We start from the raw sequence: 19,127 nt of genomic DNA, 5'->3' as shown, positions 1-19,127 counted from the left end.
CACTTGTCCATACATCCTTGTAACCTTTGTATCATAAATAATATCGCTACATAGTAGATGCTAAAACTTCATGATAGTAGAAGAGCTAGATGAGATAATCCATAATGACCTATAATCCATTGGTTTTGATCGAGACATGCAAGACTCCATTGATTTGGAAGACCATGAGTTGATTGATTCACCAGCCTGAATTTTGTTCCACAATTAATTTTTAAACTTGAAGAACTATGAGACAATGCACATGCTGGGACCATCTATGTTGGGGAGAAGAATGCATGTGAGCCTGATCTCTGCCATGCCTATGTGTAGTAGTATGCTCTCCAACATAGGAGACCTTGGAGCTACCATCATCATGGAATCTCCAAGCTTCTCTCTTTCATACCAAGCTCCTCTCTACCACCATTTAAGAAGCCCCAAACTCCTTTCTTTTCTATCCACACACAAAGACAATGTAGTGGCAGTGAAGATTACATCTCTCAACATCCTTCACATGTTCTCCAAATAATTGTAATGAGAACTCATTCCTAAACTACCCTTAGGCATACCATCTCTAAGCATCCTTTATATGTCCTCTAAATAATTGTACCCAGAGCTCATTCCTGCACTACCCTTAGACATACAATCATCGAAGTTCATGATAATGAACACATCAATGTGGATCAAACATCAACATATGCATACTATGAATTTTTGCGAGGTCCACCACATAATGATATAGGCTATGAGTTCTTCCTACCACCACATACCCATATTATATAACAAGCATTTATTCCATAACAACAAATGCCTACCTGGGTCAAAATTTACATCCATAGGCTATATGATGTCTCCCTCTAAAATTGTCCTACTGAAAAAATATTACAATTTTATACTCATTTTAACATGCTTAGGTTTACTCAGAGGCTCCATATTTGTCATCTTCTGGTTTGTCCTCAAAATCTTTTACACGCGGCTATAAGTTTTTGGTGTTATTACTACAAACGACCGCTTCACCAAATTTTAAAGACAAATTGTGTGCTCTCACGGCGGCAGTAGCAGAAGTACTGAATGTAATCCCTCTATCAAAGGGGCTAAAATTTTCCTAGACTCCTATTGCTGTCAATTGAGCCGATTTCATGAAGATATTGAAATCTATATTTACATGCCTAGATTCTTGCTTGTGTAGATGTACTTTCCTTTTGGTGGTAGCATCAAATTGACATAAGGCTAGGGGGGAGTATAATCCCATACAGCGTGAGTGCGCAACCATTTGTTTAAAAAACCCCAATTTTACTTTTTTAACCCAACTATTGTTTTGTAAGTAAATACTAAATAAAAATGCCTTTCCAACTATTAGTTCAGTCCCATTTTCATGTATAGTTATGTAAGTCCCCTACTAATTACAAAATCTCCCTTCATACACTTAGGTGCTATATCGCATATATATCAAGTTACCACCTAAGAAAATTAAACGATTTTGGTGTTGGTTGAGAAAATACTCTTTTTTTTAATACGTAGACCATTTAATGCTCTCTTCTTTTCTAATGTATGAGGATGATTGATCCTTTATAGTCTGAAAAAAATGTAATTCATTTTTATATCTTTTCCAAGATTTCTTTAATTACTTGTGAATAGTTAGTCAAGGGAGGGTTTTAAAAGAGTTTGAATTCCATGAGCATAAATTGCTAGATAATCACTTCTAATCAATGGATGCATGTTAAATCAGGGTCAAGACTAGGCTTTCTTGATAATGGGATGCATGTGACTCGATAGTCCAATTAGTCTTGTTTTACATTCATCATCCATTATCCAAGGTGGCCACATAGCTTCTCTTCTAATTGCTAAATGAGTTTCTAATGCGGACCATAGGCACTTCAAGATTTTATTGTGATGATTCTTGCCATTCTATAGCTAATGATATCGTAACACAAGTCCTCAATATTATAAGAAATCAATCCCCCTTCCCCCCACCCAATGAAGGATACGCCATAGAAAGAGGCCGAGAGGAGGTTGAAGCTTCCAAAACTCTTCCCCCCAAGAGGCCAATAAACATTATATCCAATGAAATATAAGAATCTTGCTTGAAAATAGGTAAATGAAAGGTTTTGTAGTAATAAATGAAAGAAAAGACATGTTGCATGGTAAATCATAGCTTAAAAAGACATGAAGGATGACATTAATGGGATTTCGTCATGGGATAGAAGCCCCTGCATAGTCGTGGAATATTCCTAGCACCTCACAAGAACCTCTCCCTTCGGCTTCCTTTATTTTTAGAAGGTGAATTGACCAATACGTAGCTTGTATGAGGTTACATGATGTAAAAGAACAACTACTTCAGTTGTGTGAAGATCTTAAAAGATCCTCACAACTACTACATGATGCAAAAGACAGAACAAATATTACTTTATGCAAAAAAATAACTACTACAGTCGTCTGGGGATCTTTCTTTGTGAAAGCTCTTGTATGGTAAGTTCAAACAACTTGGATCTATTATTCCTTAGTTTTGACAATGCATGTGCCTTCTAACTGCAGGTTATGTCACATGTGCTCTAGTGCCTTAGAAAAGGTGAGTTGCCTTAGTCCTACAACAAATTCAATCTTGGAAAAATGTCCTTCAAGTTGATGGGAGAAAATACTTATCACTTGATAATTACATGAAGTAAATGCATGTTCAAAATCACCATTTTCTCCTCAATCCATGTGCTAATTTGGATTCACATAAGGTTCACTCAAAAAAAGCTATGATTGGATAACTATAGGATGTAAATGCTTGCTCAATAGTACCATTGGCCCTTCTGCCCCCCATGGTGACTCATTGAGAAGGTTCGCTGAAAGAAGTTTCTATATCCTGAACCTATAGTGCTCTAGTGACATAAATGTTGGACAAATTGAGCTCCAAACTCTAAAGTCTAGACCCTCTAGAACTCTAATCTCCTACCCATGGTGCTCTCTGCATGGCAATTTTGGGAGAAAACATTCTTCTCTCAACAACTCACAAAACTTAACTCTGGCCTCAAATTTTGAAGTTTTTTATTGAGAGTTTGGAGTTTTTGGATCTAAAACAAAACTAAAATGTCTTCTTTTTTTTTAGATCGTAAAAATTTGAGAGAATAAAATTTACAAGAAAAAACAAAGATGTTGCAAATCTAGTTTACACGTTTTCTATGAACAACACCGCTATTGTGATACAATGTAGACCTCATACAAATGCATGTAGACCTCATACAAATGCATGTACATAGGGAGTTAGAATTTTTTTCATGCAGGGACAATGAGGACGACAGATGGAAAAACACAAATGACATGCGATAATCATCCCCGAGGTTAGGTGACAACTTGGGTTAACGTGTGTTTGACGCCGGTGAAGCGTCAAGTCAGGTCACTCACGAGTCACGAGTCACCACCCGTGGAAGTTGAGTCTACGAAGGAATCGTGGCGACATGTTGGCGAGTCTGTCACATGCGTTGACTGCTGCCGAATCTTTCGCACAAAGTCTCTCACTCGCCTCGCCTGAAAGCCTGCACAGTCTAAGCTTCATCAGTCTCTCCCACTCAGCTCAAGGTCGTCTCTCTAATATAAACGTAGCTCTGCTCTGGCTTCCCACACGTCTCTCTCTCTCTCTCCTTCCCTCCCCCCCTCTCTGCCAACACCCCAACCTATGGGCCGAGCCCCCTGCTGTGAAAAAAATGGCCTCAAGAGAGGCTCCTGGACCCCTGAAGAGGATGAAAAGCTCACCTCCTACATCAGTGAAAACGGCCATGGCAGCTGGCGTGCCCTTCCTAAGAAAGCTGGTATGCTAGTATTGTATACGTATTATGCTATCTTAATTGCAATTTTGTTAAATGGAACTAATCAACTTCATGTGTATGTGGCAGGCCTTCTTCGTTGTGGCAAAAGCTGTCGATTAAGGTGGACTAATTACCTTAGGCCGGATATTAAACGAGGAGAATTCTCTTCTACTGAAGAGAAAACTATCATTCAACTTCATGCCTTGCTTGGGAACAGGTGACCGACTGTCCTACGACTACTTCACTAAGCTAGACAATCAATGGTGTGTATGATATGGAACAATATGCTGTGCTTACCATAATTATGGTGTTGAGCCATATGTATGCTATTAATCATTTGGCTAATGTTTGACTTAATGCCTTGCTAATCAAAGGTAATTAATTGCTTTTTGTAGATGATCTGCTATCGCCACACACTTGCCCAAGAGGACAGATAATGAGATAAAGAACTACTGGAATACTCACTTGAAGAAGAGATTTCTCAAGATGGGCTTTGTCGACCCTGCCACACCACACAAGCCTAAGACAAACTGCACGAGTTGCAACAACAGCAACCTTTTAAAGTTTCCAAACAACATCAATAGTATCTCTGTGGTCAGCCACATGGTCCAATGGGAGAGTGTGCGGGTTCAAGCCGAAGCCCGCCTAATAAGAGAATCAAAGATGAGAGCGGAAGGCTATGGCAACCTTCATCTTCATCTAGACTTTGGAGCTCACAGCAGCAAGCTTCCTGTCATGCACGTTCTAAGCAAGACTATGGTGATCTTATGTCTTCTAATCAAGATTATGCTTGCCTAACGACATTCCCCAAGGAACATAGTGGTGCAAGTCTCTTGGCTCCTTCTAAGAATGATAATGGCTCTTGTAATGCCATAGAGGAGATCATGTGCACACTCAAAAATTGGGAGAAAAGTTTGCAAGGTCAAGCTAGACGAATGTGGCCTAATTCATGGAGAATATTCTCTAATCTTAGTAGTAATGGGGAAGGTAAAGAGTCAAGTTGTTGCAACTCACCATCATTATGTAAACTAAATCATGGCTCACCTATTTCTAGTACTCTATGCTCTCTTGATGAACACTCATCAAACCAGGAATTGGCCTTCCATTATTCTCTATCAACCCAAGCTACAAAGCGATTTTGGCATGATAATTTATTATCTAATGCCCATAATCTTGTTGATTCCTCCAATGATGCTTTTGACCCTCTTCCCTCTACAAAGTCGTCTCCACTTAGTGCTGCTCTCCAACCTGTTTGTGACAAGGTTAGTGGACAGATTAGCCTATCAAGCCTACCTTGTTTGCAAGATCTTATTCAATCTAATACGTTAAACATGAAGAGAGAGGATAACAATTTAGTTAGTAGTACCCACGCATTAGCTCCAGCCATCAATTCTGGCAGCTTGTTGGGTGACCTAGAGTTGGTTTTAGACGAAACTTTTAGTTCCCAAAGCTCCTTTGCTAGTAGCGGTAGCGAGAACCATGGCATAGCTACAGTGCTCTGCTAAGTGAAGAATATGATGACGTTTATTGGAACAACGTGCTTAAAGTCAAGGTAAGCATATACCCAAGGCTTTGCTATTTGGTTCTAGAAATAGACTCAAGGGATCTTATATTGTAGGATTTTTTATATATTAATGTTATGTATTCTAATATTTTTTGAGTGTTTGTCAAATAATGTGTATATTTATGCATAGTGGTAGAATTTGTTCCAAGAAAGTCCATTAAAAAAAGTGTCTTTCATTCATGAAATTTATAAAATAAAATTTTATTTGAAAAAGGTTGATATTTCTTTAAGTTGTGTGGACTCCTATGCCATTTGTAAGTCAAGTTTATTTTTATGTCACAAACAATTTACAAGTTTATAAATCTATGGAGGTCACATGTATTCTCAATCTTGAAAAAAATGCCATAAATTCATGTAGTTTCGAAATGTATACATAGAATTCTGGATGTGCTATCAACAAATTATGTTTTTAAGACATTTTTTGAGCTTTTGTACATTTTGAAAGGGAGTCTTTTTAGGTAACCCTCATTAGTTACCTATTTTCCTTGCAAGAGCGTCATAACCCTTAGTAGTTATATTTATGTTTATACCTCAGCTACCTTAGTCATAGTACTTTCAACTTATCTTTGGATATTACCTTAGTCATAGTACTTTCAACTTATCTTTGGATATTACCAGTCATAGATTAATGGGCTTTACCTTTTTGTATCTTAACTAATGTAACCATGTAAGAATATAATGCTTATATGGTTGGGAAAGACATTCACTAAGAGATAATGCAATGTGGTACAATCTTGTTAGCAATAATTTTGACAATGTTGTTGTCCTCGCTTTTCTGTTGTTCTCTTGTTTTTGTCATCTTTGGAAGTGAGGACCTCGCAATGGATTAAATGTTGGTTGAGGAATATTCCCTACCAGCAGCCAAATGAGCAATCATCAAGAGGATGTTGTATTATAGGAGCGTATTGTGGCACGTGCACACACTTCTCCCATTTACATTTAGGTTTTAATTGTTGATGCTTATGCTTTATCCTACATTTCTTCAAATCTTAAAATTTTGATTATTATACAAAACATTAGCCAATCATTCAAGCATAATTGATAACATTGAATTTAAAAACATTAATTTTTCTAATCGGTCATTTTTTTCATCATGTCTTTCCTCTCTTGAGTGGGATGCCCGATTCTTTTAATTTGAGCACAAAACATGAATTAGAAGATCTGGAAAATCTTTGTAATGAACCTAACATGGTGAGTAAACTTGAGACTTTGCCTTGATAGATTAGGATGTATGGATATAATATATGAACACTGAAAGGGTTTCCCCTTTGAAACGTGGTAATCAACAGCTAAAAACAGAGCTTATGTAGATGCCTTTAGTCCCCCTCTTGACAGCTTTAGGTAATATAACTCCTTTAATCCTAGACAATTCCAAAGGAAAGATTGATACCAACCTACTGCCACTTAAATTCACATGCATTCCTTTGTTCACATCATCCAGTATGGTAGCCCTGAGCATGGCACCTGCAACATATCCCTTTAAGGTTAATTTCCCAAGGTTCAACGGTAAGCACTATGAGGATTCTAATACTCTTATTGCTACATCCCAAACCATGTATGGAGTCAATTACTAGATGGTGGTTGACTATGTGAAGTTCAACCGATTCCTTCCCACCCTCTAGGATGTAGCCATGGATTGGTATGCTCAATATGGAGCTACTCATTTTGCCACTTTTAATGCTCTTAAGCCTCATTTATGGAATGGTTTTGAACATATAAAAATTAGATGCACATCCACTACGATCAAGTGAGTAGAAAAGAACAGAGACCATTGAGAAATATGTTGCCAAATTAGTGACAACTAACAATATGATGGATGGGGGAATTATATTTTGGAGGAGTGGTTTGTCCTCAAAATATTTTACACGCGGCTATAAGTTTTTGGTGTTATTACTACAAACGACCGCTTCACCAAATTTTAAAGACAAATTGTGTGCTCTGGCGGCGGCAGTAGCAGAAGTACCGAATGTAATCCCTCTAACAAAGGGGCTAAAATTTTCCTAGACTCCTACTGCTGTCAATTGAGCCGATTTCATCAAGATATTGAAATCTATATTTACATGCCTAGATTCTTGCCTGTGTAGATGTACTTTCCTTTTGTTGGTAGCATCAAATTGACATAAGGCTAGGGCGGAGTATAATCCCATACAGCGTGAGTGGGCACAGCGTGAGTGGGCAACCGTTTGTTTAAAAAACCCCAATTTTACTTTTTAAACCCAACTATTGTTTTGTAATTAAATACTAAAATAAAAATGCCTTTCCAACTATTAGTTCAGTCCCATTTTCATGTTTAGTTATGTAAGTCCCCTACTAATTACAAAATCTCCCTTCATACACTTAGGTGCTATATCGCATATATATCAAGTGACCACCTAAGAAAATTAAATGATTTTGGTGTTGGTTGAGAAAATACTCTTTTTTTTAATACGTAGACCATTTAATGCTCTCTTCTTTTCTATTGTATGAGGATGATTGATCCTTTATAGTCTGAAAAAAATGCAATTCATTTTTATATCTTTTTCAAGATTTCTTTAATTACTTGTGAATAGTTAGCCAAGGGAGGGTTTTAAAAGAGTTTGAATTCCATGAGCATAAATTGCTAATCACTTCTAATCAATGGATGCATGTTAAATCAGGGTCAAGACTAGGCTTTCTTGATAATGGGATGCATGTGACTTGATAGTCCAATTAGTCTTGTTTTACATTCATCATCCATTATCCAAGGTGGCCACATAGCTTCTCTTCTAATTGCTAATGAGTTGCTAATGCGAACCATAGGCACTTCAAGATTTATTGTGATGATTCTTGCCATTCTATAGCTAATGATATCGTAACACAAGTCCTCAATATTATAAGAAATCAATCCCCCCCCGATGAAGGATACGCCATAGAAAGAGGCCGAGAGGAGGTTGAAGCTTCTAAACCTCTTCCCCAAGAGGCCAATAAACATTATATCCAATGAAATATAAGAATCTTGCTTGAAAATAGGTAAATGCAAGGTTTTGTAGTAATAAAGGAAAGAAAAGACATGTTGCATGGTAAATCATAGCTTAAAAAGACATGAAGGATGACATTAATGGGATTTCGCCATGGGATAGAAGCCCCTGCATAGTCGTGGAATATTCCTAGCACCTCACAAGAACCTCTCCCTTCGGCTTCCTTTATTTTTAGAAGGTGAATTGACCAATACGTAGCTTGTATGAGGTTACATGATGTAAAAGAACAACTACTTTAGTTGTGTGAAGATCTTAAAAGATCCTCACACAACTACTACATGATGCAAAAGACAGAACAAATATTACTTTATGCAAAAAAATAACTACTACAGTCGTCTGGGGATCTTTCTTTGTGAAAGCTTTTGTATGGTAAGTTGAAGCAACTTGGATCTATTATTGCTTAGTTTTGACAATGCATGTGCCTTCTAACTGCTGCTGCAGGTTATGTCACATGTGCTCTAGTGCCTTTGACAATGCATGTGCCTTCTAACTGTAGGTTATGTCACATGTGCTCTAGTGCCTTAGAAAAGGTGAGTTGCCTTAGTCCTACAACAAATTCAATCTTGGAAAAATGTGCTTCAAGTTGAAGGGAGAAAATACTTATCACTTGATAATTACATGAAGTAAATGCTTGTTCAAAATCACCATTTTCTCCTCAATCCATGTGCTAAGTTGGATTCACATAAGGTTCACTCAAAAAAAGCTATGATTGGATAACTATAGGATGTAAATGCTTGCTCAATAGTACCATTGGCCCTTCTGCCCATGGTGACTCATTGAGAAGGTTCGCTGAAAGAAGTTTCTATATCTTGAACCTATACTGCTCTAGTGACATAAATGTTGGACAAATTGAGCTCCAAACTCTAAAGTGTAGACCCTCTAGAACTCCAATCTCCTACCCATGGTGCTCTCCGGCAATTTTCGGAGAAAACATTCTTCTCAACAAATCACAAAACTTAACTCTGGCCTCAAATTTAGAAGTTTTTTGTTGAGAGTTTGAAGTTTTTGGATCTAAAACAAAACTAAAATGTCTTCTTTTTTTTTAGATCGTAAAAATTTGAGAGAATAAAATTTACAAGAAAAAACAAGGATGTCGCAAATCTACTTTACACGTTTTCTATGAACAACACCGCTATTGTGATACAATGTAGACCTCATACAAATGCATGTACATAGGGAGTTATAATTTTTTTCATGCAGGGACAATGAGGATGACAGATGGAAAAACACAAATGACATGCTATGCAGCTCGATATTCATCCCCGGATTTTTGATCGGGGGCGAGGTTAGGTGACAACTTGGGTTAACGTGTGTTTGACGCCGGTGAAGCGTCAAGTCAGGTCACTCACGAGACACGAGTCACCACCCGTCGTGGAAGTTGAGTCTACGAAGGAATCGTGGCGACATGTTGGCAACCGGCAGAGTCTGTCACATGCGTTGACTGCTGCCGAATCTTTCTCACACAGTCTCTCACTCGCCTCGCCTGAAAGCCTGCACAGTCTAAGCTTCATCAGTCTCTCCCACTCAGCTCAAGGTCGTCTCTCTAATATAAACGTAGCTCTGCTCTAGCTTCCCACACGTCTCTCTCTCTCTCTCTCCTTCCCTCCCCCCCTCTCTGCCAGCACCCCAACCTATGGGCCGAGCCCCCTGCTGTGAAAAAAATGGCCTCAAGAGAGGCTCCTGGACCCCTGAAGAGGATGAAAAGCTCACCTCCTACATCAGTGAAAACGGCCATGGCAGCTGGCGTGCCCTTCCTAAGAAAGCTGGTATGCTAGTATTGTATACGTATTATGCTATCTTAATTGCAATTTTGTTAAATGGAACTAATCAACTTCATGTGTATGTGGCAGGCCTTCTTCGTTGTGGCAAAAGCTGTCGATTAAGGTGGACTAATTACCTTAGGCCGGATATTAAACGAGGAGAATTCTCTTCTACTGAAGAGAAAACTATCATTCAACTTCATGCCTTGCTTGGGAACAGGTGACCGACTGTCCTACGACTACATCACTAAGCTAGACAATCAATGGTGTGTATGATATGGAACAATATGCTGTGCTTACCATAATTGTGGTGTTGAGCCATATGTATGCTATTAATCATTTAGCTAATGTTTGACTTAATACCTTGCTAATCAAAGGTAATTAATTGCTTTTTGTAGATGGTCTGCTATCGCCACACACTTGCCCAAGAGGACAGATAATGAGATAAAGAACTACTGGAATACTCACTTGAAGAAGAGATTGCTCAAGATGGGCTTTGTTGACCGTGCCACACCACACAAGCCTAAGACAAACTGCACGAGCTACAACAGCAACCTTTTAAAGTTTCCAAACAACATCAATAGTATCTCTGTGGTCAGCCACATGGTCCAATGGGAGAGTGTGCGGGTTCAAGCTGAAGCCCGCCTAATAAGAGAATCAAAGATGAGAGCGGAAGGCTATGGCAACCTTCATCTTCATCTAGACTTTGGAGCTCACAGCAGCAAGCTTCCTGTCATGCACGTTCTAAGCAAGACTATGGTGATCTTATGTCTTCTAATCAAGATTATGCTTGCCTAACGACATTCCCCAAGGAACATAGTGGTGCAAGTCTCTTGGCTCCTTCTAAGAATGATAATGGCTCTTGTAATGCCATAGAGGAGATCATGTGCACACTCAAAAATTGGGAGAAAAGTTTGCAAGGTCAAGCTAGACGAATGTGGCCTAATTCATGGAGAATATTCTCTAATCTTAGTAGTAATGGGGAAGGTAAAGAGTCAAGTTGTTGCAACTCACCATCATTATGTAAACTAAATCATGGCTCACCTATTTCTAGTACTCTATGCTCTCTTGATGAACACTCATCAAACCAGGAATTGGCCTTCCATTATTCTCTATCAACCCAAGCTACAAAGCGATTTTGGCATGATAATTTATTATCTAATGCCCATAATCTTGTTGATTCCTCCAATGATGCTTTTGACCCTCTTCCCTCTACAAAGTCGTCTCCACTTAGTGCTGCTCTCCAACCTGTTTGTGACAGACTCTGCCGGTTGCCAACATGTCGCCACGATTCCTTCGTAGACTCAACTTCCACGACGGGTGGTGACTCGTGTCTCGTGAGTGACCTGACTTGACGCTTCACCGGCGTCAAACACACGTTAACCCAAGTTGTCACCTAACCTCGCCCCCGATCAAAATCCGGGGATGAATATCGAGCTGCATAGCATGTCATTTGTGTTTTTCCATCTGTCATCCTCATTGTCCCTGCATGAAAAAAATTATAACTCCCTATGTACATGCATTTGTATGAGGTCTACATTGTATCACAATAGCGGTGTTGTTCATAGAAAACGTGTAAAGTAGATTTGCGACATCCTTGTTTTTTCTTGTAAATTTTATTCTCTCAAATTTTTACGATCTAAAAAAAAAGAAGACATTTTAGTTTTGTTTTAGATCCAAAAACTTCAAACTCTCAACAAAAAACTTCTAAATTTGAGGCCAGAGTTAAGTTTTGTGATTTGTTGAGAAGAATGTTTTCTCCGAAAATTGCCGGAGAGCACCATGGGTAGGAGATTGGAGTTCTAGAGGGTCTACACTTTAGAGTTTGGAGCTCAATTTGTCCAACATTTATGTCACTAGAGCAGTATAGGTTCAAGATATAGAAACTTCTTTCAGCGAACCTTCTCAATGAGTCACCATGGGCAGAAGGGCCAATGGTACTATTGAGCAAGCATTTACATCCTATAGTTATCCAATCATAGCTTTTTTTGAGTGAACCTTATGTGAATCCAACTTAGCACATGGATTGAGGAGAAAATGGTGATTTTGAACAAGCATTTACTTCATGTAATTATCAAGTGATAAGTATTTTCTCCCATCAACTTGAAGGACATTTTTTCAAGATTTAATTTGTTGTAGGACTTAGGCAACTCACCTTTTCTAAGGCACTAGAGCACATGTGACATAACCTGCAGTTAGAAGGCACATGCATTGTCAAAGGCACTAGAGCACATGTGACATAACCTGCAGTTAGAAGGCACATGCATTGTCAAAACTAAGGAATAATACATCCAAGTTGCTTCAACTTACCATACAAGAGCTTTCACAAAGAAAGATCCCCAGACGACTGTAGTAGTTATTTTTTTGCATAAAGTAATATTTGTTCTGTCTTTCGCATCATGTAGTAGTTGTGAGGATCTTTTAAGATCTTCACACAACTGAAGTAGTTGTTCTTTTACATCATGTAACCTCATACAAGCTACGTACTGGTTAATTTACCTTCTTAAAATAAAGGAAGCCGAAGGGAGAGGTTCTAGTGAGGTGCTAGGAATATTCCACAACTATGCAAGGGCTTCTATCCCATGACGAAATCCCATTAATGTCATCCTTCATGTCTTTTTAAGCTTAAATTTACCATGCAACATGTCTTTTCTTTCATTTATTACTACAAAACCTTGCATTTACCTATTTTCAAGCAAGATTCTTATATTTCATTGGATATAATGTTTATTGGCCTCTTGGGGGGAAGAGGTTTGGAACCTTCAACCTCCTCTCAGCCTCTTTCTATGGCATATCCTTCATCGGGGGGAGGGGGGGACTGATTTCCTATAATATTGAGGACTTGTGTTACGATATCATTAGCTATAGAATGGCAAGAATCATCACAATAAATCTTGAAGTGCCTATGGTTCGCATTAGCAACTCATTAGCAATTATTAGAAGAGAAGCTATGTGGCCACCTTGGATAATGGATGATGAATGTAAAACAAGACTAATTGGACTATCAAGTCACATGCATCCCATTATCAAGAAAGCCTAGTCTTGACCCTGATTGAGCATGTATCCACTGATTAGAAGTGATTATCTAGCAATTTATGCTCATGAAATTCAGACTCTTTTAAAACCCTCCCTTGGCTAACTATTCACAAGTAATTAAAGAAATCTTGAAAAAGATATAAAAATGAATTACATTTTTTTCAGACTATAATGGATCAAGCATCCTCATACATTAGAAAAGAAGAGAGCATTAAATGGTCTACGTATTAAAAAAAAAGAATTTTCTCAACCAATACCAAAGTCATATAATTTTCTTAGGTGGTCACTTGATATATATGTGATATAGCACCTAAGTGTATGAAGGGAGATTTTGTAATTAGTAGGGGACTTACATAACTATACATGAAAATGGGACTAAACCAATAGTTGGAAAGGCATTTTTATTTAGTATTTACTTACAAAACAATAGTTGGGTTAAAAAAGTAAAATTGAGGTTTTTTAAACAAATTGTTGCCCACTCATGTTGTATGGGACAGCAGCAGTAGGAGACTAGGAAAATTTTAGCCCCTTTGTTAGAGGGATTACATTTGGTACTTTTGCTACTGCTGCCGCTAGAGCACACAATGTGTCTCAAATGACCTATTCCATAAATTTTGAGTACTAACATGACCTTGTTTTAAACGTTGTAAATTTCTCTATAGTCGCACCAAAACAAGATTGTGTTGGTACTCAAAATTTGTGAAATAGGTCATCTCAGCATACTATCATGGATGAAATTGCAAAATGAGGCCGTTTGTAAAAATCGACCTCCGATCTTTCAACTTTTTTCTCTAGATCATCTAAAACTTGATGCAAAACATCAAATTTTATAGTTAAGTTCATGTTTTGCATCAACTTTGATGTAAAACATAAAGTTTTATGAAAAAGTTGATGTTTTGCATCAGGTTGATGTGAAACATCAACTTTTACCCTAAAAGTTGACGTTTTTATCAAGTTGATGTTAATGCAAAACATCAAGTTTTGTGGAAAAGTTCATGTTTTGCATCAAGTTGATGTAAAACATTAAGTTTTGTTAAGAAGTTGATGTTTTGCATAGAAATTTGATGTTTTGCATCAAGTTGATGCAAAACATTAAGTTTTGTTAAGAAATTGATGTTTTGCATCAAGTTGATGCAAAACATCAACTTCTTAACAAAACTTAATGTTTTGCATCAAGTTCATGAAAAACATCAACTTTTAGCTACTGAAAAGTTGTTGCTCTATGTTAAGTTAGCCACAAATATTCTAGCTAAAAGATTCTTACCATGTGTAGTAACCAATAGGATTCAAACCCGAGCCATCGCCTGATATTTTACAAAAAGTATTTTGAAAAGTATAAACCTTTTTTTCTTAAAGGGAGCTTTTTCATGCTTTGTAAACTCGTTTAATAACTAAAATATCCTTTTTTAACCCCTTTTCTCACATCAAGGACACATTTTCTTTAAAAATGAGTGTGTAATTTTTTTCAAAATTAGATAACTTTTAAATCTAATCTTATTCATGATATTTTAAAATTTATTTATACATAACAAACTCTCCCAAAAAAGTATATATTATCAATTTATAAATTGTGATACTCAAGAGTTTCAAGATGGATTTTAATACTACTCTCATCAAGAGCCAAAATAGGGTTTTATAATTTAGAAAATAATTATATCAAGATAACACTTTTGTAATTATATATTCATATAAGCTGATGGTTTTTTATAGTTGCACTCTATAGCACATCCTCAATCGTGCTAACATGGTAGCACAGATCCAAGGAGTCTAAGCTTTAAGTGTACACATAGAAGAAGAAAAAATCTTTATTCTCGTATAGAAAATCCTCAAACACTTCATTGGGAAGAAAGGCATGCAAGCCTAAAATTTCATCTTAATGGATTAATTCATTGTCTTCATCTACTTTTGGTGAGTCATCCTTAAGTCGAGCTAGTTTGGCTAGGAATTTGAGTCACTTATTTAACTATAACAAATTTTCCATTTTCATCTATTGCCGTCCAAAGGTTCTCATCCTTGGCACTCATCCAAAGTTAATGTTCTTCCCCATTATTACTATCTTGTTATATAATTTCATGTCCTTTACTTAGCAAAGCTTCAAATTCTCTAGGAAGATAAATGGCTTAACTCTTTGATGCAATATTCTTGATGAGTCGATGGGATATAACCATCCATGTCCATTTTGTATGTTGCATTGTTTCCTTATGTCTAGAACACTTTAACTTTTAGTAAAACTTTCTTAAACAAATCATAGCCGACCTCAATGCAGAGGGGTGTATTTTTAGGAAGACCTACATAGCCGACCTCGATGCTTCGGGATGTACTTTTATATTGTGGAAATGAGGCAACAATGCCAAAAATCCATGGTGAACGTGTCGCAAATTGACTCTCATGATGATCCAAAGATGTCCACCATAAGCCCACAGATCATTATGAAATCATGCATGTCTAAACAAGTAGTACAAAGATAGTGCTTGAATTTAGGCATTTCATGTGAAGAAAACTTGTCTATCTAAGTATATAAATTATAGATATGTGTATCTTACATGAAAATCATGCTACCTGCAAAGTAATCTCAACTTCATCATAAGACACCATCGTTGTGCCTCGCCTAAAACACTATCCAAAGTCTCTCGAACCCAATCTAGTATGCTAGGCATGCTTGTAGATGAGTGGCGATGTAATCTCTTAGAAGGAGTCTTGTGCTCTTTTCCCTACTTGTACAAGTCAATCTATTGGCTACTTGCAACACTTGAAAGTGACATTTCATCTATGAGGTGGATTTGTATGTTAAAGAAGCCTCTAGGTAATTTCATTTCCATAAGGCATAAGATCATTATGGAATTTTCTTTATCTTTGACAAATCAACACGATCAATCTCTTTTTCTCAGGGGGTCACTCATAAATATATAAGCGTAGCACGTGGGTTGAACATAAGGGATTTTTACAATCCCATTTTTTCACCTTTTTTACATACAGAAGGCTACCATTTAAAGGGGGTATCCACAAGTTAAATAGAAAAAGGTTATGTTTTATCCATGAAAAAATCACAGATAAGGGATTTTTTAAAGAGTCCTTGAACACACGTGATACACAGAGGGTTTACTCCATAGTGAACCCCCAAGCTCTTTTTCTTGGCAAAAAATATATGTTATAAGAAAACAAATTTGTTAGAAAAAACATGATATAAGAAGGAGTATTTCTAACCACAAGCAAGTGAAGAAGGAGCATTTCTCTAATTGAGCAACTACACCTAATCAATAAATGATATTTTGTATCCCACGAATTAAGCAATAAAAAGAGGTAAGCAATGGTAGACCTGGTAGAAAATGCAGCACCAAAACAAGTGAGTGATAATTGGACTAGTAAACATAAGAACAATAAGGAATGGAGTGTTTCTCTAATCAAACAAGTGCACCTAATCAATAAATGATATTTTGTATCCGAGAAATTCAAGCAACAAGAGGTAACCAATGGTAGAAACTACTAGAAAATGCAACACCAAAACAAGTGAGTGATAAATAGACTATTAAATACAAAAATAAGGAATATAAGTGGAGTGCTTCATTGTGCTTAACCTACATAAAGTTACTCCAATCATGGAACTTTAATCTGAGACTATAAGGAATGTAAGTGGAGTTCTTCATTATGCTCAACTTGCAAGAAGTTATGCTAATGATGGGACTTTATCTTGATAATTTGTCATCCTTTGAGTTGAAAAGTTATGCAGTTGTGTTTGAAATTGCTTGACTCATCCCAAGATAACTCTATGGTCTCCATTCAAACAAATCCTTAGAGCATCCACAGTACCATCTTAGTCTTGTTGAGGTCATAGTAGCCACGCTTTAGTTTTTGGAACTTGATAAGATTTTCCATATCTATTATAGAGGGATTTTGTATTATTTTTAAAAATGTGCATATGTGAAGAATTTGCAAATCTTTTTAGTACTCTAGTCTGTAAAAGATAGACTTATGAGCTTCATTCTAATGGGTTCTTATCTTGGATTTTCTTGTCTACAAATTTTGAATGTCGTCCAAGCTACATCCCAAATGTGCAGAGTCATCATGGGAGGTGGTGATCAATTCTCCATTTTTTGATTGAAACTTTCACGAGAGTTCTAAATAGGCTGTAGTTCATATAGGTAAGACATTACATATAAATGTGGTGCAAACACTTGTTCAAGCTCACACTCCATCTCAATCTAATTGTGGTCCATAAATAGAACATGTGTGATTACCTTTTATAGCAAGACATGCCATCCGTGTTTTACTTGATTATTGAGAAGTGAAAAAAGGGACAATGATTTGAATATGTCATTTATACACTTTATACCTGAAACATAGTGAAAATCCAAGGTAGTCATAAATGGTCCATGAGTATGCCTTATAGAAAGAAGTTTCCTTTTTCCTATGAGGTACATCTAAGTTATACGTTTTGTGGTTATGAAATATATTTCACACTATATATATTGCCACATCATCCCAAGTATCATCACATTCTGTCCCATATTTTATATTTTCATGAATGGCAGATCCCTATTTCTTATGAGATTTGCAAATTGAGTAAGGATATCTAGAGATTTGCAAATTGAGTTAGGATATCTAGAGACTACCTCATGAGATTTGCAAATTGAGTCGGGATATCTAGAGACTACCTCATTTATATCATTTGGTTCCTTAAAATAAATTTAAATAAAAGGAATGAAATTCTCTCTCTCTCTCTCTCTCTCTCTCTCTCTCTCTCTCTCTCTCTCTCTCTCTCTCTCTCTCTCCCAAATGTAAATTCACCAAATACATTGATACATGCCTGAATCATAAGGTGGGTGTGAGTTACAGTACTACCATGGACACGAATGTGTGTTTGATGATGTGGAGATAAATGTTGTATGATGTTTTGGATTTTAAACCACACACACACACATCTCAACATGCACATTGTTTTAACACACACAATCATGTAAAAACAAACATACCTAAAACAATCATAATAGCATGGATGTTTTGTACACAAAAAAGCAAAAGGTTGAGAGCTAAGGTTTTATAAAACAAGGAACATACCATACAAAAGTTATAACTTAACAAGAAAAACTAAAATTAAAACAAACTACTTAGTAAAGTTTATTAGTAATGCAGTCTCCACAACAGAAATACATGATGCTATGGACAGTAATGGAGTAAGTCGAAGAGGTTACAATGCTATTAAGAAGTCACTATCTTCAGGTCTTGATGCCAAGGGAATCAAAGGGAAACTACTTCCAACTCCTATAGATGTCTAGAGATTTTGGGACAAGCTGAATGCAGAGGTATTGCAATACATCGGTAAACCCTACCACATTGAAGAGGAGTTCGATGGAGAAAGTGGCAGCATTCAATACAATCAATTGAACAACATATTCCTAGATATGGAGCTTTTGCAAAAGATAATGGTAGAGCTCTATGACATCACTTATGAGGAGACAGGGGGTGTGCTTCAATTTGTCATCAAGCTTGATGAATGTGAGATTATCAAAATGAAAAAGGTAGAAAGAGTGACAATAACACTAATGAATAGAGCACTCAATAAATTCATGAAGGATGATAATCCGTATATTTCAGCATGCAATCTGAAATAAATATATGGTGGCTAGGATCATTTGAGGTAAATCATATTGCATTTACAGACTTGTTTTTCTCTTGTTTGGGAATAAAGTTGACATTATCTATTTATTTGTACAGGTCAAGAAAGAAGATTATGAAACATTGTTTTGGGTGTTTCATCATACACCCATTCCTAAATTGATTAGCAAACAGATGAAGGGAAACAGAATTATTAGCACTCACAATAAGGGAGACTTCCAAGTTCAGTGGCATCTTGCAAGTGACCTCAAGACACTCAAGTGCTTATTCAATTGCAGCTAGGGACCTAATGCAGGGTCACCCTATTTTTATTGCATGGATTCCGCAAAAGAGCTAGACTCTAAGTGGTGGAGAAGACCACCAGACTGAAATTTGATTGATGAGAACTTTT

The 19,127-nt window shown here is 36.9% G+C and overlaps 2 pseudogenes across 1 annotated transcript; both read left to right on the top strand.

The window, feature by feature from the left end:
* The first annotated feature begins 3,629 nt into the window (after nt 1–3,629).
* On the top strand, nt 3,630–9,831 carry LOC147621200 (transcription factor MYB16-like; annotated as a pseudogene).
* A 129-nt stretch (nt 9,832–9,960) lies between these two features.
* Nucleotides 9,961–11,389, top strand: LOC147621199 (transcription factor MYB16-like; annotated as a pseudogene). Its single transcript, XR_015269760.1, has 4 exons — nt 9,961–10,093; nt 10,178–10,307; nt 10,486–11,074; nt 11,349–11,389. The product of XR_015269760.1 is annotated as a transcription factor MYB16-like (transcript).
* Nucleotides 11,390–19,127: the final 7,738 nt, after the last annotated feature.

Source organism: Cibotium barometz, chromosome 30 (assembly GCF_041138505.1).
Source record: "Cibotium barometz isolate CiBa-2024 chromosome 30, ASM4113850v1, whole genome shotgun sequence".
NCBI lineage: Eukaryota > Viridiplantae > Streptophyta > Polypodiopsida > Cyatheales > Cibotiaceae > Cibotium > Cibotium barometz.
The sequence above is the reverse complement of the archived record's forward strand: the minus strand, read 5'-3'. Positions and strand labels throughout refer to the sequence as shown.